The sequence below is a fragment of the Lathyrus oleraceus genome, chromosome 5 (assembly GCF_024323335.1).
Source record: "Lathyrus oleraceus cultivar Zhongwan6 chromosome 5, CAAS_Psat_ZW6_1.0, whole genome shotgun sequence".
Taxonomy (NCBI): domain Eukaryota; kingdom Viridiplantae; phylum Streptophyta; class Magnoliopsida; order Fabales; family Fabaceae; genus Lathyrus; species Lathyrus oleraceus.
The window spans coordinates 97,449,822-97,473,553 of NC_066583.1; the positions used below are offsets into that span (position 1 = coordinate 97,449,822).

Sequence of the window (23,732 nt, forward strand, 5' to 3'; positions counted from 1 at the left end):
TAAGATACATCAGAGGCATATGCAACAAAATAAGATAAAATAATCCTTAAAGAGAACAACAACAGAGAGAAATAAACTCTCACAAAAAACTCACAATTAGGATCTCGAGACATTTGATCTGACTTCACAGCAACTGAACAACACACAGGAACTATCACTAAATAAGAATGTTATCATTAATCTAGAAGAGAAAACGCATAAGTTCCCCCTAAATAGAAGAACAGAGGCAAGAACTATTCCCTCTCCATTAGTACTCCCCCTCAAGGGGCAAAGGGAAAAAGATAGCAAAATACCAAATAACCATACCACTACTCACCCTTTTTAGGCAAAAATTGACAAAAATAGGATAAAAAAATTTATTAGGAGCAGAAAAATATTAGATGTAGTAGATCATATTACAAACCAAAAAGGTACACACTGTGCATAAAATTTCCAAGGCATAGCCCATAAAATGAAGCAAAAACATAAAGAAAAATCACAAAGAGAACAAATCACATCAGTCATCATTACTTTTGGTTGTCTCTTCAACATCATCACAACTTGTATCAACATCTTCTTCAACCTCATTATACTCCTCCTTATCACCATCTAGGTTTCCCTAAGTATCTTCTTCAGACAAAGCATTTATCAGGATCTCAAGCCTGCTCTTCTTTTCAGTACAAGCTTTTATGGTTTCATCCAAGGTTTTGCATGTGTCCTTTAATTCAGAAATGACTCTTGTCCTAGAAGTAGAGCTAGTAGCTTTCTTTCCAGATGTCATGACAATGTCGGGGACATGTTTCCCTATAAATAACCTATAATGCAAAGAAAGAGGATATTCTCTCTTGCAGGAAACATCTGAACTGATCAAAATACTAGGGTGCTGACTCAGAATCACACCACGAATTAAAACGGGAAATGCTATAGGAATCTTTACAACAAAATAGGTAGCATGCTTCATGGTTTGGTAAAAAACATAAGTGTTGGTTCCTTGTGTTGGCATCAATTTTGGTAAAACTTAGTGTTATCACAAGATGTCACGTGTGTTGTCTTGACATGTAATATCAGCTTCCTGCAGGTTGTTTAAATATGGTTATGCAGGATTTAGCTAAGATGTCAGACCTGATGTTAAGACATGTGTATACAGAACATTCAGTCTGAATGTTATGTATTTTGATATTGCGCTTTTCATGCAAATCTGTGTGTGCTTATGTGGAGGTTGAATGCGCTATTCAAGGAGTAATTTTATTTAAAACCAAAATGATCTATTTTCAAATAAGGGATGATTAGCTGTTGTTTCTTAGGAGATACACAAGTAAAATAGAATTAGGGTTTTATGATGCCCGGGCCCATTCAAAAAGCTTCTATTTAAAGGCCATGTAAAACCTGGTTTACAAACACAAGAAATGAACGATAAAGTGAGAGAGTTTTAGTATTGTGTGAGCTTGTGTATTGTGAGCCATTCATTCATCTTATTGATGTATGAATTGGACTGACTTTTGTGTTGTAATTTGTCCACTCTAAGCTTTGAAGTACGAGTGTATTTGTTTACTTCGTTGAAGCTTTTAAGCAAGATCAAGTATGTGCCCTTGAAGTGTGTCTTCTTTATTCTTGTATTTGTTATTATATCACTACTGTGATTGAGGGGGAGTGAGTAGGGTCTCATATCTAAGAGTTCTTAGATAGAAGTCACACGGGTAGAGATTAGGTGAAAAGACTGTAACTTGAAGTTGTTTACTGAGAGTCTTTGAACTAATTCTGTTTAGTGGATTTCCTTCCTGGCTTGGTAGCCCTCAGACGTAGGTGAGTTTGCACCGAACTGGGTTAACAATTGCTTGTGTCGCTTGTTCAATTGTTTCTCTGTTTTTATCCTATTTATATTGCACTTGTTGTTCAGATATTAGTGTCGTGACATTACCTTCGACATCTCATATCTGATACCAAAATTTCAATAAGACCCAAAGTCAAACTTGGTTTTGGTCCCTACAATGTAAATGAACTTACCCAACCCTGTAGCAATGTTGGAAGTATGATTTGTTGGAACCCAATTAGCAACTCCAGTTCTATGAAGTACTGCATACTTCACACTCAAGCAACCAGCTGACAACTTCCCTTTTCTTGGCCATTCCTTTACCTGTTTTGCAGTGATTTCCGGCAAATGAAATTATCAGATACCTTCACTTCAGCTTATTCCTCTTCACTTCTGCCCATGAACCTGTTAATGATTTTTGGAGAAAATTCTACACACTTTCCTCTCACATACACTTTTATGAACTCCTTACTCCTCTTGTTATAACACTCCTTAGAAATATTCACGATGAACTCTTTTATAAGTATCTCATAACACTTGCCAAAACCAGTCATACTTTTCATCAACCCGGCTTCTTTAATCAGATCCATCACTTCTTTGCACTCAAAGGCATCATTGCCAAGTTCCATTTCCAAAGCCAACCTCCTTTGGTACACAAACTTCCATTTTTCAGCATTCCCAACAAAATGGAAAGAGATGTTGTCAATGGGAACTTCAGGCACATTAGCAGGGACCTTTTTCCCAACAACTTTCTTTAGAGGCGTGATGTCTTGAACATTCTGTTCAAAATCAAAGTCAGAATCACTATAACTAGAGGGGACTTCCTTCCTTTTCAAAGATCTTTTCTTGGTGATAGGAGTTACAACCTTTCTTCACCCTTTAGCATGACCAATACTTGTACTTTTCTTGGGAGCCTTGGGAGACTTTCTTGTACACTCAATATCTTTCCCTTTTCTATTCTTTAACCCCTTAGCTATCCCTGGAGTCAATCTCTTACCAATGGGATCATCATCAGAGTCCACATCATCTATATTTACAATGTCTATATATTGACCCTTCTTCACGCCCAAATTTTCTTCTTTGTCAGACATATCAATAGATATACTATCACAAATATCTTTCTCTTCAGATTTTTCAGGGGACCTAATTGAAACAGACTCACTATCATACTTTCCATCAGATTTTTCAAGTGGGATTTCAACATAATGATTAGTTTGGGCAAAGGATATAGTGACATCCGACACAACATCAGACTTATGTTCAATACCCAAAATTTGAGAGACTAACACACGAATACTTTTATCAATAGTGTCTTTATCAACAACATTCATACTAGATTGACCTACAGTCTTATCAGATCTAGGGTTATCTAGACTTACAGTACCAGAGTCAGACCTTGGTTTTTCAGGGCCTACTTTTTCAGCTGATTCAAATCTACCCACTACTTTGGGAACAACAGAACCTTTAGGCGATGCAACAACATCAGGTTCGAAATTAATGGTTTTAATAGGATCAAGATATAAGGTAGTCATAGAGTGAGGTTTCTTGACAACAGCAGAGGGCTCAATATTCCTAATCTCACTAGAAGGAATTTGAACCGACCCATTGGGGTTAGAATATTTACTTACAGTTGAAGGCCTAACCTTTTTCACAGTAGGTGTTCCAGCCCTCCTTTTAGTAGGAACATGTTCTGGAATAATAGAGAGAGGAACGACATCAGTTACAACATCTGAATGATCCATATTAGCACATGCAATCCTAGGGGGCAATTGATCTATGATGTTTTTTCTTGGTGTTGAGCCAAAAGGTTTAGACATCTTTATGACAGGTTTTGAGTTGATATTGACTATAGAGAGATGAAAGTAAACGAGACTAATGATGAACAATTCACTGAAGGTAGAGAGAATGGAATCAATGGAGTAGGTAAGAGAGATGATGGCGTGTTGGAAGAAAAGTAAGGAAAGTTCGTAATGATTTCTCTGGAGTTTTGTGCACCACTAAATGAAGGGAAGAGAAAATATTGATTGTACGCCTCTAAATCCGTAATTGCTATAACTTTTCAAACATGAAAATTCCCAATTCGCCCCTAAACTTCTCAAATTGATTTGCATCCAAAGCTTTAGTAAATATATTTTCCAGTTGCTTCTTAGTGGCCACAAGCTCAAGATTAACAATTTTGTCCTCAACAAGATCCCTAATAAAATGATGACGAATACCAATATGCTTTGTCCTACTATGTTGAATGCGATTATTGGATATATTGATTGCACTCAGATTGTTACAATATAATGTCATGACATCCTACTTGACATTATATTCCTTTAGCATTTGTTTCATCCAAATCAATTGAGAGCAATTGTTTTCTGCTGCAATATACTCAGTCTCGGCAATAGGTATGGACACACAATTTTGCTTCTTGTTGAACCACGAGATAAGATTATTTCCCAAGAAGAAGCATCCTCTAGAAGTACTTTTTCTATCATCAGCATTACCTGCATAATCTACATCACAATACCCTATAATCATGGAATTAGAATAATGAGAATACAACATGCCATACTCACTAGTACCATTGATGTATTTCAAGATCCTCTTCACTTGAGAAATGTGATTGATTTTAGGTTCAACCTGATATCTAACACATACTCCTACAACAAAAGTGATGCCTGGTCTGCTAGCTATAAGAGACAAAAGACTACCGATCATGTATAAACTTTGATCAACATCAACACCTTTTTCATCCTTAGTTAATTTCAAGTGAGTTGCCGCATCTGTCCTTTTATGACTAGCACTTTCTAGGCCAGACTTTTTCACTATATTCTTAGCATACTTACTTTAAGAAATGAAGATAGTATCATCCATTTGTTTAACTTAAAGACCAATAAAATAGGTTAATTCACCAACAAGACTCATCTCAAATTCAGATTGCATATGCTTGACAAAATGTTGGACCATCTTATTCAACATCCCCCCAAACACAATGTCATCAACATATATTTGAGATATCACGAGTTTACCATTCTCTTCTTTAACAAACAAGGTTTTGTTTGTTCCCCCTTTTCTGTAGCCATTGTTGACAAGAAACTCAATTAACCTTTCATGCCAAGCTCTAGGTACTTGCTTCAATATATAGAGAGATTTCCTTAGTTTCTAAACATGATTTGGAAAACTAGGATCTATGAACCCTCTGGTTTGTTCAACATACACTTCTTCATTCAAGTACCCACTTAAGAAGGCACTTCTCACATCCATTTGAAATAGCTTTAATTTTAGCATATATGCCACTCCAAAGAGAAATCTTATGGATTCAAGACGAGCAACATGTGCAAAAGTCTCATCAAAATCAACCCCTTCAATTTGAGTGTATCCTTGAGCAACAAGCGTATCCTTGTTTCTGGTCAAATTTCCATTTTCATCAGATTTGTTTTTGTAGATCCACTTTGTGCCAATAACATTCATCCCTTCAGGCATGAGAACTAGGTCCCACACTTTATTCCTTTTGAACTGCGCTAGTTCTTATTGCATGACATTGATCCATAATTCATCACTCAATGCCTCCTACACATTTTTAAGTTCAAACTTTGAGACAAAACAAGTATTGGATATCACATCTTTGGATCTATTGGTGATCCCTCCATTAAGATTTCCTATAATAAGTTCCTTTGGGTCATCTTTCTGAATTCTGATAGAGGGGCCTTTGTTGGCTTGAGGGTTATCTGATACAGTCCTTCCTAGCTCAAGGTTGGACTCAATGTCTTCCACATTTTTTGAAACATTAGTATGTTGAGATGATATTCCAACATCTTCATCGACATCAGTCCCTCTCACAATAATTGAATAATCAACCACAATATTAATGGATTACATCATGACCTTGGTTTTGAATTTAAGTACCCCGTAAGCTCTGCTATTTGTAGAGTAACAAAGAAATATCCCTTCTTCACGACCCATCTTTCTCCTCTGTTCACGGTCAGCCAGAATGTAGCATTTACTCCCAAACACATGAAAATATTTAGTAGTAGGTTTCCTTCCTTTCCACGATTCATAGATAGTAGATGAGGTACCAACTCTCAGAGTAACATGATTATGGATATAGCAATCAATGTTCATTGCTTTAGCCCAAAAATGATAAGCAGGATTTTTTGCATGAAGCATGACTCTAGCTGATTCTTGTAATGTCCTGTTCTTGCGTTCAACAACTCTATTTTGCTGAGGAGTGATGGGAGATGGAACTCATGACCAATACCTTCAAAAGAAATTTTTTTAGAGAATTTTTCATTTTTAAACTCCTTTCCATGGTCACTTTTGATTTTGACAATCACATTTTCCTTCTCTCTTTGAAGGCGTTGACAAAGGTCTTTGAATACCTCAAAAGTGTCTGATTTCTCTCTGATAAAATTCACCCAAGTAAACCTTGAAAAATCGTCAACAACCATATAGACATACCTCTTTCCACCAAGACCTTCAACTTTCATAGACCCCATTAAGTCCATATGAAGAAGTTCTAAAACTTTGGAAGTAGACTGATGTTGCAACTTCGGGTGTGACATCTTGGTTTTCTTCTCAATTTGAAACTCACCATAAACTTTACCCTCCTTAATTTTAATCTTCGGTATACCTCTAATAGCTTCTTCAGACATAATTTTCTTCATACCTTCGAGATTCAGATGTCCAAGCTTTTGGTGCCACAACTTGACTTCATTCCTTGGACATTAAGCATGTGGAATAACAAGTAATTTATTATGGTATCCATAAATAGAAATTGTCTTTAGACCTAACTCCTCTCATCAGAACATCATTCTTCTAATTTGTAATCAAACATTCTGACTTGGTGATATTGACTTTTAAACCTTGATCACATAACTGACTAATACTTATGAGATTTACAGTCAGTCCTTTCACAAGCAGAACATTATCTAGTTTAGGAAGACCAGTGCAACCTATCTTTCCTATACCCTTGATTTCACCTTTATCTCCATCGCCAAATGTGAAAAAACTAGAGGAATAAGATTTAATATCCACCAAATACTTCTTGACCCATGTCATGTGTCTTGAACAACCACTGTCATAGTACCTGTCTTTTCTAGATGAAGCTCTAAGAGAAGTATGGGCTATAAGACTAGAGACAAAAACCTTAGGTTTCCACTCCTTTATAGTTTTAATCATCACATGATTATCCCTAGGATATGTTGGATGTTTTGGATAACCATACAGTTTGTAGCAAAAAGGCTTTATATGTCCATATTTACCATAATAATGACATTTCCAAGGTAAAAAGTTGACTTTAGTTTGAGTTTCCTGATGTCTGGAAAGATATTGTAACACTTGGTCGGATATCACGGGCTCATACTTCCTTTCTGGAGGAATAAATTTTGTCACAAGGTTTTTTCCTTTCATAGATTGGTAATCAAAACCTATACCTTTTAAGTTTCTAGCCCCTTTTCCAACTTGAAGAATTTCATCTAACATATCAGACATGTTATTTAACATTCTTACTGATTTGGTCATGTTTTCAAGTTTAGAATTCAATAGGGTTACCTCATCTTGAAGACCAGTGATAATAGATAAAAGATTCTCTTGTTTAGCATGCAGTTGAGCTATGATTCTCTTCTGCTTTTCTCCTATCTTACAAACTTCTTCGCTTCTAACACAAAGCTCTCTGTATGAAATGGCCAATTCTTCATAAGAAACATACTCATCACAAGAATCTTCATCAGATTCATATCTAACTGTGAAGGTTGTAATATCCTTAGTAGTTTCATCATTAATTTCACCTTCAGAATCATCATCAGACCAAGTAACAGACAATCCCTACTTTTTTTTCTTAAGGTACGTGGGACATTATGATCTAATGTGACCAAAACTCTCATATCCATGACACTGAATACCTTTTCCTTGATTGAGCTTCTCCTCTTTTCTTTCTTTTCTCTGAAAGTCATTGTTAATACTGATGTCGAATGACATGTTCTTGACGTTAAGTCTTGGCTTCCTACCTATTCTCTTCAACACCTTATTGAATTTCCTCCCAAGAAGCACAATAGCATTAGAAATTCCTTCATCAGTGTCCATGTCATGTTGAGCTTCTTCATCATCAGTTTTGGAGATAAAATTTATGCTTTTGTTCTTCTTTTCAAATATATCACTGATAGCCAATTCAAAAGTTTGAAGTGACTCAATAAGCTCCTCCACTTTCATGTTGCAGATGTCACGTGCTTCTTCAATAGCTGTGACCTTCATGTCAAACTTCTTAGGCAAATACCTTAGGATTTTTCTAACGAGCTTCTCTTCTAACATCTTCTCTCACAAGGCATTAGGTGAATTGGAAATATCAAGGATATTCATGTGAAAATTATGAATACACTCATCACCTTTCATCCTAAGATTCTCAAAATTGGTGGTGAGAAGTTGAAGTATTGACATTTTTACTTTTGATGTGCCTTCATGAGTGGTTCTGAGGATTTCCCATTCATCTTTGGCCACAATACAAGTATTTATTAACCTTAATATATTTTTGTCAACTCCATTGAACAAGGAATTTAAAGATTTGGAATTTCCAAGAGCAAGTACATCTTATTCCTTTGACCAATCCTCTTTAGGCTTCAAATTAGTTGTGTCCTTCTCATCTTTGTCCTGCACCACAAGATGTTCCTAACCTTTGATAATTGCTTTCTAGGTTCTGCTATCCATAGATTTTAGACAATCCATCATACGCGCCTTCCAGTAATCACAATTGGTGCCATCATAATAGGTGGTACGTTGACAAATTGTACTTCCTTGTCCATAGTAGCAGAAAATATCTCCCTGGAGCTCATCGAAAACCGAATAGGGTGCCTTCCATTATGCCAATTAAAATTCTAGTACATAGATAATAGATGTCGTATACAATATCATGAAACCAACATCGGGACATTTTCACAAAAGAAACAATTACAATGTTAAATTAAATAGCATGAAGTAAATAATACATGTCCATTGTTAACCCAGTTTGGTGCAATATCACCTATATCCGGGGGCATCCAAGTCAGGAAGGAAATCCACTATAATAGTATTAGTTTAAAGTTCTAAACAACCTATGGTTTTACAAACTTCTCACCTAATCATTATCCTTAGAATTTCTATCTATGACTCTCCTAGATATAAGACCTTTCTCACTTCCCTTCAATCATACAACAGTGATGACTACTTCTAGCAAAAAATAGAAGACACACTTCCAATGAAACAAAATCCACTTTTGCTTAAAATATTATGAGTGATTCACAATTACAACTCAAAAACTCAGTCTGATTCAAGCATCTAAGTGATACAAGAATGGCTCACAAATAACAATGAACAAACTAAGCCCTAATAGAGACTATCGCATATGCAACTTAATTGTCTTCTTAGGTTTAAAATCGTCCTTTTAAATAGCCCCAGAATAACATGGGCTTCGGGCTAAATAATCTACAGATCTAATCAAATCAAATCAGACTACTGCACAATCTTCTGCATAATCAAATCAAATCAAATCTAATGTTTCCTTAAATGTTTTGACATCCTTTCTTAGGAAACAAGGCACATCTGGAACCGATCTTTGAGCTTCTAAAATAAGCACTTTGAACCATATAATGCATGAAACAAATCGTCAAAGAATCTTCATAAATCTCACGCTAAAAAATAAATATTCCAAGAATGTAAACCCATAGCACGCCACGATGCCATACAAGCATGTCAAAACATCTTGTCCAACATCTTGCTATTTCACTTGTTTTAACAAAATGCTGTCAATCACAAAACACATAACCTAACACTTGTATTAAAGTGTTATGAGATGTATTTAAATATTTGATTTGGAGGGTGTGAGTGTATTGCGGGATGAGTTAGTTGATGGTATATTATGTATTGTAACAATTTTCACATAGTGTTATTTTCTGATTGTCTATTGACAACAACCGTGGTTTTTCTCTGATTTTGGAGTTTCCACGTTATGTTCTTATGTTATGATTGTGTTCCTATTTATCTCAATGCTCTACTTTTGTTTTTTTTCCTAACAAGAAAATCTTGAAGTATGAAAGAAAGACAGTTCAAAAGCTTGTGTGGTCCCGTGCTTAGCGTCTTAGAGTGATCAATTTAAATTGAAAAAGATCAAGTGCATGGTTTTAAATTGTTATTACGGTCACATATGCAGTTGTGGTTGCATGTCTTGTTTATAACTCACATTTTTTGAGTTATTACAAGACCTAATACTTGAATATATCTTTCTATTTTCATAAATCATTAGTTTAATTAATTTCATTTTGCTGTTTTAGAATCAGTTTATGAAGAGCATAATAGATGCTCTCTTTTGTTAGTTTTTATGTGTTTGTTTCTTGTGTAGAGTTAAATTATGATAAGGTCTGACACGACAGTCTGGATCAGAAAATTTTACTCCATAGGAAGTTGAAAGCTGGAGGTGGCTATGACTAAAAAGAATCATCAATCACATTCCTAGGGCACAAGTGGCAGAAATCTGCATATGGAAGAATAGTTGAATTGATCTTGCAAACGAATAAGAGTGAGGCACTAGAAGAAAAAGTTTTGTACCATAGTACACCCACTATAGCACCTAGTTGCTGTAAAGGACAACACTCCTTGATTTTCTATGCCACCAGCCTGCCACATTACAACTTGTCCCCCATTGTTGCCTGTACCTGATTCTGCTTTTGTACGAATTAGAAGAAATGAAGGGAATATTGTTGTTTCCTTTGGGCCTGATTTCACGTTTATCCACAAGCCCATGATCCACGACAACATACAAAACCCTAGTTGAAGTAACTATAAAAGGGGCACTTGAATAAATGAAAAGGAGTTCGACATTTTTAGAGAAAAACACTTAGAGAAAAACCAGTGAAGAGAGTGAGCTGAACAGAGTAGAGCTTCTTCTTTTCACCCCTTCAAGTGTGTGCTACCAATACCTGACGTGGAAGAGGTGGTCTCTTGGTGATTAACCATTACAAAAAGACTAAGATGTTACTCTTATGTTGTTATTTTTTTTATCATTATGTATTTGAGAATGATTAGCTTAGGAACCATTACTTTGTATGTACTAAGCTTATTATTAGCTAAACCTTGTTATGTTGAGAAATGAGAAGTTAATGTAATGTAGTATCTTATGTTAAATGATGTGTTGTTACTAATTTGTTTTATCATGTGTTAAACTATTATAAATCTACTTCTTTGACTGATCAATTGGAAAAAGATACAAGCTTGTTGTTATGAGAGATCTAGCAACAAGTGGATTTCAGTGTAAAAATGATTGAAAATAATAGGATAAAGATATTCACTAGATTGGGTACTTTAGATATAAAGAGCTAAAATCATAGAGGGAATTCATAATAAACTAGACATGCATTAATATTACAAGTGAGGCTTGAATATTTATCCCCTTGATTTAATGTGTATGCTTATGATGTTGTAAAGATACACCTTTAGATCACTTTCTGACATCTCACGGAATGAAATAACACATTATGTCTACATAAATGACAAGTTATATTAATGGATATTTTCCCAACATGCTCTCTATTATTGAACTCACTTACTCTCTTAAGACTATTTCTCACACTCTTTGCTACTAAACTGAACCCGTGACAACCATAAATTATTTTCATCTTGCTCATGTTCATTTACAAAAGATAGTTCTTTACAAAATCATTTTAATTTACTTTTCACTCCCTGTGGGTTCGACATCCTTACTATTCTATCACTTATACTTAAAAATACATGTATACTTGCATGTGACATCACACATTTTCAACCAATGAGTTTTTAGCACTGTTGTCGGGGAGTGTGTCAAAGATAACATTTTGATTTTGTATTAAAAACAACGAACATTTGAGCTTTTGACGTTTTTTGTACTCTGGTGACTCGACAAGTGCTTAGATGTTGCATGTGCAGGTTGCTAAATCCAATATACATATGAGATCTTGAACCTGAAAGAACATTCAAATTGCTTAAGAGATTTTAAGCTACTGGAACCCAGAAGCTCCTTTCTTTTCTTGTTTTTAATATATAAGAGGAACCAGAGCAAGAAATTATTGTTATGGCAGTGTTAGATACCCAAAAGTGCTTATTTGAGCTATCAAATATGGGCATCTTTCACTCCATTTCCTTGCTAAAGTGTTCGAAACCACCTTTGTTTTTGATGAATTGCAATACAATGATAAATAATCTTGGTACCTTTGATTTGTGTGTTATTGTGCAGGAATTAGGCATGAAATAATAGAAAATGAAGCCACAAGAAAGTTGGCAAAGGGACAAAAAAAAGGATGCATTCATCAGCTTGCTCGCTAGGCGAGGGCTGTGGCGAAGAGCTCGCTAGGCGAGCGCCCAACGAGAACCCAGCGAAGAGCTCCAGTATTTTACAGTAGCAAACATCAACAAACTCGCTAGGCGAGCAGCCAGCGAAGGGTGTAGCAAACACGTCCAGACTTGGTCAAAAGCGCAGCCAGCACTTGCTCGCTAGGTGAGCCAATAGCGAGATCCCAGCGAGCAATTCCAGTAGCAAAACCTCCTAAGCTCGCTGGAGCGAAGGGTGAAGCGTGTGCTTCGCCTAGCGAAGGTTTTGTTCGCCTAGCGAACATGCCAATCTAGCAAAGGACATTTCTTTGGGCGCAAGTGCCTCAGGTGCCTCATTTTGGGGCTCGCTAGGCGAGCCATTATGCTCGCCTAGCGAGCATGACAGCTCAGTAGCAGCACTATAAGTAGCAATGACTACTTTTTGGAGCCATACTTTACACCTCCATACTTTTGTACTTTTTAGATATTTTTCCAGCATTGCTCTAGAGATACTTTGTGACCTAGAAATCATTTCTCTTCATCTCTTAACAATCTTTCACAAAAAGAAGGTGGATTCCCATCCAATCTCGATTATTCGACTCGGATGTTGATCAACCTTCTTCCGAAACTTGTTGACCAAGCTACCATGAAAATGAGTAGCTAAGTTCTTCATTTTGTCAAGGTTAGATGTAGATGATCATTAGCTTTGTGTGTAAATGGGATGATCTTCATTTGTAAACTCTTTAATGGTGAATATATGGTGAAAACTTTGTTCTTATTAAAAACTCTTTGTGTTGGTTTATGATCGAGAGATGTTTACCAACTCTTTACCTAGGTTTTCATCCAATCTTGTTTGTTAGCTAGAGATAGTAATGAATGATTTTGTTCACGATAAGGTTGAACCAAAAAGTTGTCATTTTGATAGATTGTGTTAGAGATAAACAATGGATCAAAATGGGAAAACTCACAATGTGTGTTAGAGATAAACACATTGGGAGGACTTTGTGAAATAGTTTATCATCTAAAGGAGTTTATAAGTTTTGTTGATCGAACATATACGTGCAAAGTGATCGTCGAACCCTAACTTTGGCAATATTTCTCAAATATTAAAACCAAACCTTTTACCGCAATTTCTTACACTTTTATACAAGATACCGTGACTAAAACCAAAACTCCATTGTTACCTTAAGCTAAGAATTAAAACAACTGTCGAAAGGCGGTGATATCTCACAATCCCTGTGGAGACGATAACAAAAACCCGACACTTAAAAACATAATCAACAAAATGGCATCGTTGCCGGGGATTGTGAATTGATATTGCGAGCATCGCAATAGTTGCTTAATTTTTAGCTTTCGAATTTTTGACTTGTGCTTGTAATTTGTTTGGTTTAGTGTGCAGCTTTCGTTTTATGCGAGGGCAGATTCCTGTGGACGAACTTCTTTTTGATCCCGAGATCGAAAGAACCGCAAGGAGGCTGAATAGAAGAACGAGACGAAGGAGGCAACAAGCTAGACAACGACAAGAACAAGGAGAAAGTTCTTCTACCACACATCCACCACCGTTCATACCTATCATGGAACCACCATCACCGCCCATTTCCACTCCATGTGTAAATAGTCCAAGGAATACTGCTCAGTTTTCCAACCACACGGGAAGGCAAGCCGAGATGAAAACGGGAACTCTTAATTTACTATATGGAAGTCCATTCACCGGAATGGACCATGAAGATCCCTTTGCTTTTCTCACCAAATTTTACGAGATAGCATTGGTGGCCGGAATTGATCAAGCTCAAGAGCTACCGTTGTTCAGAAGATTATTTCCCCACGTTTTGCTCGGCAAAGCAAAAGATTGGTACTTAGATCAAACACCAGCCGTCATGACAGATTGGAACGTGTTGGAAGAGAAGTTCATCGAAAGATTTTTCTCCCACAACCGGTTCATGGAATCCAAGACGGCCATCTCAGTGTTTTCACAAGGAACCAACGAATCATAAAATGAGGCGTGGGAAAGATTCAAATCCATGCTTCGGAAGTGTAAAGGGCATGGTTTTGATGAATTGACTCAAATCCATATTTTCAAAAATGGACTTTAACCAAACTGCAAGACTTTGTTGGATGCTACCTCGGGTGGTTCTTTATTGTCTAAAAACGCCAAAGAAGCTACAGATATCATAAATCGAATGGCTCTAAATGATCTCCAAAGTCAAAGTAGAGGTAACTCTTTGAAGAAGCCGGGAGTGCTTGAACTTGGGACGAACGATGCCATTCTTGCCCAAAACAAACTCATTTCACAACAAGTGGAACTCTTAACGCAGCAAATAAAAGAGTTGAGAGAACCTTCAAAAGCTAAACAAATAGCTTGTTGTGAGCTTTGCAAAGGTGAGCATGACACCGGATTTTGTCCACCTCCCGGGTTCAAAGAAGTAAATTACATGGCGAACCAACGAGACTACCAACCGAGACAACAACAACAACAACCTTATCAACCACATCCTCAAAATCAACAACAACACTTCCAAGGGAATCAAGGGTTCCAACGTAGGAGTAACTATTACCATAACCAAGGTTATGGGGGTGGTTCTTCTAGCCGTCAAAACCCTCCCCAAAATCCTTATCAACCTCAACAACCGCCGGTCGTAACTTCAAAATTAGAAGAGACATTGACACAATTTATGCAAATGTCAATGGCTAATCAAAAGAGCAACGATGCGGCAATCAAAAATCTCGAGACTCAAGTTGGACAATTTGCTAAGCAACTAGCGGAACAACAACCCGGTCCTTCTTTTTCGGCGAACACGCAAACAAATCCTAAGGAGCATTGTAAAGCGATCGCGACGAGAAGTGGGAGGGAGTTGATTAGTGATAATAAAAAAAGAGATGAGAGTGAACAAAGAGAGGAAAAGAAAAAAAATGAGGAGGAAATATTGGAGGATAATATTGATGGTGAAGTGGGGGAGTGGAGTGAGGAGGAAGTTGAAAAGAACGAAAAGAATGGTGAAGTTGAAAAGAAAGAAAGTGTGGAAATTGAGAAAAATAGAAGTGATGAAGTAATGGGGGAGGAAGTGAAAAAGAAAAGAGGGAGAAGTTCTAGAGTTGCTAAAGGAAAGGAGGTAGTAAGCGCTACTCCAATCCAAAACCTTCCTTATCCACATGCTCCATCTAAAAGGGAGAATGAACGACATTACGCCCGGTTCATGGATATTTTTAAACAACTGCAAATTAACATTCCGTTTGCCGAAGCCTTGGAGCAAATGCCCAAGTATGCCAAATTCATGAAGGACATACTTACAAAAAAGCGGAGGTATACGGAACCGGAGACCATTGTCCTAGATGCGAGCTGTAGTGCAATTATTCAAAGGACGCTTCCGAAAAAAGAGGTTGATCCGGGACGAGTTACTTTGCCGGTTAAAATTGGTGATATCTATGTCGGAAAAGGACTAATTGATTTGGGGTCAAGCATTAATCTTATACCATTGTCTATTGTAAAGAGGCTTGGCAACATTGAAATTAAGTCCATCCGGATGACGTTGCAATTGGCCGATAAGTCGACTACCCATCCTCATGGCGTAGCCCAAGATGTTTTGGTTAAAGTCGACAAATTCTTTTTCCCGGTCGATTTTATTGTTATTGATATGGAAGAGGATGATGATGCTCCGCTCATTCTGGGCCGACCGTTCATGAAAACCGCACGCATGATGATCGACGTTGACGACGGTTTGATGAAGGTGAGAGTCCAAAATGAAGAAGTTACTTTCGATCTATTCGAAGCAATGAAGCATTCAAAAGATAGAAGTGATAGCTTTCGCATCGATGTGATCGAAGAGGCAATTTTGGAGGTTTCTAAGCATATTCATGAGATATCTCCTATGGAGTTAGCTCTTGATGACTCATTTGAAGTTTTCACAGTTGAAGAAGAGCAAGCTCTTGATGAATGCTTAAGGGAACTTGATGGTTTAAACGAACTACAACCGTGGGAAGTTGAGGAAGAAGACTTGAAGAAGGAGGTTAATGACGAAAAAGCGCCTATTGAATTGAAAATGTTACCTTCTACTTTAAAGTATGTATTCCTAGATGAGACCGAAGCAAAGCCGGTCATCATAAGCAATCTTTTGTCAAATGATGAAGAAGCCCGTTTGATCAATGTGCTAAAAAAAATCAAGAAGCCATGGGTTGGACTCTTTCCGATCTAAAAGGAATTAGTCCTTCCTATTGCATGCACAAGATCTTAATGGAAGAGGATTTTAAGCCGGTAGCTCAACCACAACGCCGCTTAAATCCTACTATGAAGGAGGTTGTTAGAAAGGAAGTTGTTAAGTTGTTGGATGCGGGAATGATTTACCCGATTTCGGATAGTCCATGGGTTAGTCTTGTGCATGTGGTTCCGAAGAAAGGTGGAATTACCGTGATCCGAAATGACAAGGATGAGTTGATCCCTACTAAAGTTGCAACGGGATGGCGAATGTGTATTGATTATAGGCGGTTGAATACCGCAACTCGAAAAGATCATTTTCCACTCCCGTTCATGGATCAAATGTTCGAAAGACTCTCGGGGCAACAATACTATTGTTTCTTGGATGGCTATTCCGGGTATAACCAAATTGCGGTTGACCTGGCCGATCATGAAAAGACGGCTTTCACATGTCCGTTTGGAGTTTTCGCATACCAAAAAATGCCCTTTGGGTTGTGCAATGCACCGGCGACTTTCCAAAGATGTGTGCAAGCCATTTTTGCCGACCTTATTGAGAAAACAATGGAAGTCTTCATGGATGACTTCTCGGTATTTGGTGGTTCATTTAGTTTATGCTTGGCAAACTTGAAAACGGTGCTTGAAAGATGTGAGAAGACCAATCTTGTGCTTAATTGGGAGAAGTGCCACTTCATGGTGACCGAGGGGATAGTGCTTGGCCATAAAGTCTCTTCAAGAGGGCTTGAAGTTGATCGTGCTAAGGTTGAAGTGATTGAAAAGTTACCTCCTCTGGTGAATGTGAAGGGAATCTGAAGCTTTTTGGGGCACACCGGGTTCTATCGGCGCTTTATCAAAGACTTCTCAAAGGTAGCTAAGCCTTTGAGTAATTTGCTAGCTAAGGACCAGGTATTTCTCTTAACCGATGAATGTTTGCAAGCTTTTGAGACTTTGAAAGAAAAATTGGTTACCGCTCCAATTATAGTCGCTCCAAATTGGAATTTAAATTTTGAGCTAATGTGTGATGCGAGCGACTATGCAATCGGAGCGGTATTAGGCCAAAGAAAAGAGAAAAAATTTCATGCGATACATTACGCAAGTAAAGTTCTTAATGAGGCTCAAATTAACTATACCAAAAAGAATTACTTGCAATAGTGTATGCGCTTGAAAAGTTTAGGTCTTATCTTATAGGGTCTAAAGTCGTAGTGTATACCGACCACTCGGCGATTAAATATTTGCTCACCAAACCGGATTCGAAGCAAAGGCTCATCCGTTGGATCCTCTTGTTGCAAGAATTTGATGTTGAAATCAAAGGCAAGAAAGGATCGGAAAATTTGGTGGCGGATCATTTATCTCGCTTAGTTAATGTGGAGGTTACCGCTTCAGAGAAGGAAATCCTGGAAGAGTTTCCTGATGAAAAACTTTTCAAAATTCAAGTTAGGTCGTGGTTTGCAGACTTTGCGAACCACAAGGCTAGTGGTTTTGTGCCTCCCGACCTAACTTCGAACCAAAAAAGGAAGTTTCTTTCGGATGCCAAGTATTACGTATGGGATGACCCGTACTTGTTTAAGTTGGGTAGTGATAACCTTTTAAGGAGATGCGTTACTGGCGATGAAGCGCAGAACATCCTTTGGCATTGTCACAACTCGCCTTATGGTGGACACTACAATGGGGTGAGAACGGCCACTAAAATCCTTCAGTCAGGATTTTATTGGCCCACTATTTTCAAAGACGCACATACCCATGCGCAAAGTTGTGATAGTTGCCAGAAAAGCGGTGGGATTGGTAAGAGAGACGAGATGCCTCTCCAAAATATCCAAGAGGTTGAAGTATTTGATTGTTGGGGCATCGATTTTGTAGGACCATTCCCACCCTCTTATGGTAACGAGTATATGCTTGTCGCAGTTGATTACGTTTCTAAGTGGGTTGAGGCGATCGCCTCACCTCGGGCGGATGCGAAAACGGTAATAAATTTTTTGAAGAAAAACATATTTTCCCGTTTCGGAACCCCCCGAGTGTTGATAAGTGACGGAGGGTCACACTTTTGTAATGCACCGTTGGAAAGCATTTTAAAACATTACGGTGTATCACACAGAGTGGCAACTCCGTATCACCCACAAGCTAATGGGCAAGTCGAGGTCTCTAATCGTGAGATTAAGAGAATTCTCGAAAAAGCTGTGTCAAATTCGAAAAAAGAGTGGTCACAAAAATTGGATGAAGCGTTATGGGCATACCGTACCGCCTTTAAAGCTCCAATTGGGCTCACTCCTTTTCAATTGGTGTTTGGTAAAACTTGCCATGTGTCGGTCGAATTGGAGCACAAAGCCTTGTGGGCTCTGAAATTTTTAAATTTTGAAAAGGATTTGGCAGGTGAGAAAAGGAAGGTGCAACTGCTCGAGTTGGAAGAGATGCGCAATGCCGCATATCACTCCAGTTGGTTGTACAAAGAAAAGGTAAAAAAATATCATGAAAAAAAGCTTCGAAAGAAAGAATTTGTGCCCAGACAGTTGGTCCTGTTGTTCAATTCCAGGTTGAAGTTATTCCCCGGAAAGTTGAAATCAAAATGGTCCGGGCCATTTCGGGTCAAAGAAGTGAAGGAGTGCGGAGCTATTGTCATTGAGGACATGGAAAAGAAGGACAGTTGGACCGTTAATGGCCAACGTTTGAAGGTTTATCTCGGCGGTCATGTGGATCGCGAGAGCTGTGCTATTTCTTTGGATGCTCCTCTGTGAGCATCGCATCGTCGAGCTTATCCGATGTTAAACAAGCGCTTGTTGGGAGGCACCCCAACATTGTAAGTATTTACAGTTTTTCTGTGGTGTCGTATTGGGATTCCAATTGTTAAAACCTTGCTGAACGTACCAGAAATGCTATTTTTGAAAAAGCAAATGCTGTCATGCTCGCTAGATTCTCGCTAGGCGAAGCAGTAGAGAGCGGATTCGCTAGCTGCTCGCTAGGCGAAGCAGTAGAGAGCGGATTCGCTAGCTGCTCGCTAGGCGAAGCAGCAGCGAGCGCTGCGTGGCAGCACTCATTTAATTCTCAGCAGGCCAATCTTTTGGGCCCAAGTGCAATTTTTCTTTTTATAAACTCTGAACTGAAGCACTCACAAACAACTCTCACAAACACTCTCTCACTTTTCATCTCACTCAAACCCTAAACGGTTACATCGCATTGCAAACCTCACTATGCACTTCAAATTCAATCAATCTCTTTCACTAAGGTTTGCCCTAATTCCATTTCTTTATGTTTTAACTTTGTAAATTTCTGATGTATATGTCATTTAGGGTGAATTTGGGGGAATGGGTACAGTAGGTTTTGCATGTGGGTGTAGATTTGCATGTACATTAGAACAATGCCTTTCTTGATAAATGATTTTGTTCTGAAATAGATACCATGAGACCTTGGGTTTTGCCAAAATTTCAGTGTAAACATTGCAGAACCCAAAAACCCGTAAGATTCGCTAGCAACTCGCTAGGCGAATCAGTGGCCAGCATTCGCTGCCACTTCGCTAGGCGAACCTGTAGCGAAGCTTCGCTAGGTTCTCGCTAGGCGAAGCAGCAGCGACCATGACAGTAGTTGGAATTCTGTGTTGCTTTCTAATCTATTTTGTGTTGTGTGGTTTCCTCTCTATGTCTGTGCAGATGGAATCCAGGGTCGGAGCTTCGAAAAAGAGAAAGGGCGGGAACACTTCCCGTCCCGTACCAATACAATTCGACACCGACAAATTTGTCGGGCCAAAGCAAGCAGCAAGATATGTTGCTTTGGAAAAGCGAAAGATTTTGCCGGAAAAGAGATTTTTAATCAACCTTGAAGGCACGAACCGTACATTCGCCGGGTTGATTAACAGCAAAAAGTGGGATCGGTTAATATCCCCCCTGGAGCATTACGATATCGCAACAGTGCGTGATTTCTACGCGAACGCACTGCCGAACGACGACGAGCCATTCACATGGACGTCTAGAGTGTCCGGCCGTCCTGTTGCGTTCGATCGGGATGCAATTAACCGTGTCCTGGGTGAACCGCTCCATCTGGGAGCCGAGGAGAGAGACACCTACCACCAAGAATTAAGGCTTCACCGGGATACTGATTCGATTTCTGCTGCCCTGCTTTTGAAAGGGAAATCACTTGAGCTGAACCCATCTGGGGTTCCCATGAGATACCATAGGGAGGACATGATTCCCTTGGCTCAACTGATCCTTTTGTTGGTTCTTACAAACATCGCACCCAAGTCTCATACTTCTACCTTGCCGATCCCAGTGGCACACTTGGTACACAGCATCCTCACGAACATCCAGATTGATGTGGCAAGGATTATTGCTTTTGAGCTGAAGTTCGTGATTGAAAGCGGGCTAAAGTCGGGGGCACGAGTGAATTGTCCCCTGGCTTTCCCTTGCCTAATCATGGCTTTGTGCCAGCAAGCGAGGGTGAAGCTACCCTCTAGGGGTCAAGTAAGGATCCCGCCGGCCATTGATGACCGATACGTGGCCAAGTATTGGAAACCGAAGAATGTGAGAAGTAGTTCAGCTGTCGAGGTTACTGGGGCTTCTGATGGTCCTGGTACTTCTACTCTAGGATCCGATCCTTTCCAGCAGGCTGTCTGCAACTACAACTGGGATTGGATGGCGGAAACTCAGCGCGCCATGCTCGATATGCACGATTCTATGCAGCTGTTACAGTTGCAGATGCGCGACCCCTCCGGAGAGCATTCTATGATGACACGTGAGCAGTTTCTGCAGCATGCTAGCTGGCATGTGGACAGGCGTGTGTTTAGAGAGGGGGCGGGTGCTGGTGCTGGTGCTTCTTCTGGTGCTGCTGAAGAAGATGATGATGATGATGATGAGGCTACCGGTTCTGAAGCCGGTAGTGATGAGGGTTATGAGTCCTTGGAGGGCTAAGTTTATTTTATTTTTCATATTATGTTTTATTTCTATTGTATTTTCAGATTTGTGTATTTTGATTTTGGTTATGTACTTTTGGGGTGTTTTGTCCCCCATGAACAATTTTAAATTTTGAAGTAATGTTATTATTTATGTTTTAAATTTCTTCTGTTTTAATAAATTTTTGGTTGGTTGAGTGTCAAACCTTCTAGATTGGTTGCTCCTCAAAGAAGTATCCAATGAAGGTGCATCCGAGCTTGGATGGCAATGATAAAAATAAACAAGTGAATAATGCTAAGGTACATGGTTACCTCCGGCTAGAATTTTAGAATGCATTAAGAACTTTACTCTTTTTTGTAATTGAATATTGTCTTTTTGCAACATAATTGAATGAATGTTTCATCTAGAACTTAAAACCACAAATTGTGAGGAAACTTCCATTGTACACTTAAATGCTGGATTCTAATAAGCTTTGTTGATTCATTTGATTCATGCTTTGTCTTTTATTATTGTAAATATGTGGAAGCAATTAGAAATGATCAAGGTGTAACACCCCGATAAAATATGATAATTATTTAAATTAAGTTAATAGTATATTTATTAATTTAATTAAATAATTGGATTATTATTGGAATATTATTTGGAATTATTATTATTGGAATAATAAAGTTGGAATATATATAAAGAGTTCCATTTGGTAAAAAGGGTTTTTCACGTGAAAACCAGAGAAGCGACAGAAAGTGAGAATAGGGTAAAGAGGAAGAGCAAGAGAACGAGGGTTGAAGAAGGGAAAAGCTTAAAGCTAAAGGATTTGCCGGATTAACTCAGGTAAGGGGGGTTTATCGTCGTTTAATGGGTATTATGGGTTAACATGTAACGGGTAGTAATAAGCCATTGAATTGACCCTAATTTGGATGATGAATGTTGCAAATTGTGATGATCAAATTACGTTAAAAACTGTGATTAAATCTATAATTGGATGAGTTGTGATTTTCTGGACGTGTAGCCGTTTACGGAATCGAAATCGGAGGTCCGGAAGTCCTCCGACGGCGGAAAATGCGGGTAATTCTGCATTCTGTTCGTGTTAGCGCAGGAACAGCTTTCTGTCTTGCGTTAACCGGTTAACCCAGGGTGTTAACCGGTTAACACTGTTATGATTTAGAAAAATTAATTTCTGCTCTGCGTTAACCGGTTAACCCAGGGTGTTAACCGGTTAACACTGTTATGAATTATGAGAAATTGCTGTCTGTCTTGCGTTAACCGGTTAACCCAGGGCGTTAACCGGTTAACACTGTTAAAATGTGCCAGGAAGCGTGTTCTGTGTTGCGTTAACCGGTTAACCTAGGGCGTTAACCGGTTAACACTGTTGGAAAAGTGGAAATTTGATATTTAAATATTGTGGACATATTTGATGATTGGCCTATATTGGTGTATGATATAGTAGGGATTATTTCCCGTTGTTTTGAGCAGTATAGGTATTAGTAGAGTGTGCTAATACTGTGATTTATTATTTGGCATGACATGATATGCTTCTGTGATAAATATGCTGATGCTGTATGATGGTATGCATAATGCTGTGAATATATCTATTATGTATGCAATTGTGGATGGATTGTTTATGACTTAGAGTGTGAGCATAGGTCCATTGTGGATTGTTGTTGTTGGTTGCATGCTAGGTGATTTAGCGTGCATAGTATGGCCTTTATGGTGGTAGCTAATTCCCATGGTGAGGAATTAGTGAGTGAGTTATTGTGGATTGTTGTTGATGTTTGCATGCTAGGTGATTTAGCGTGCATAGCATAGCCCTTGGGGTGGTAGCTAATTGCCATGGTGAGGAATTAGTGAGTGAGTCACTAGGTCTCAAATGAGTGGGACTAGTGAGCTTGGTAGCCGTATCTGGATTTGATCGGTGAGGTTGAACTATGTGTTCACGAATAGTCGGTACCGCATGCATGGAGTCTCATTGCATAATGTATGTGTGGCGTATAATATGAATGGATGTATTCCAATATTATACGTGTGTTTTGTGTTGTGTTGTGTTGAGTATGATTTATGAGTTGATGTTGCCGTTGCTGAATGTGTGATATGATTAGGGTGATGAAATGTGTTAATTTACTTAGCATTACATGATATTTTATAATGCTTATTATATCGATTGAGGAACTCACCCTTACAACTATGTTTCAGGTAACGAGCAATGATTGAGTAGAAGCTAGTGCTTGGAGTCTAGTGTAGTTCCTTAGTGGGTCATGCTCTGGTAGATGTAACATCGGGACGGGATGTTTTACTTTGTTTTCAATTGTGATTGTTGAACAGTTTTACATGTAATGTGATTACATGGTTTGCATGATTGATTAGATCTCTATCCGCTGCGAATTGTGCAATGTTTTATTTTGATTAATAAATGAGCATGACAAGTTATTATGGTGAATGGTGTGAAGTGTCAAGTGTGACACCCTTAAATTGCATATCTACTCTGATTTATATTTTGTTGAATTAATTAATTATTGGGGTATTCTAGAAGGGTGTTACATTAGTGGTATCAGAGCATAGTCGGTCGAGTCGAGTCGTAATTATTCTGTTTCCCTGT

At 38.5% G+C, this 23,732-nt stretch overlaps 1 pseudogene; it reads right to left on the reverse strand.

Moving 5' to 3' along the window:
- Nucleotides 1–598: 598 nt before the first annotated feature.
- Nucleotides 599–3,531, reverse strand: LOC127078970 (uncharacterized; annotated as a pseudogene).
- Between the last annotated feature and the right edge of the window lie 20,201 nt (nucleotides 3,532–23,732).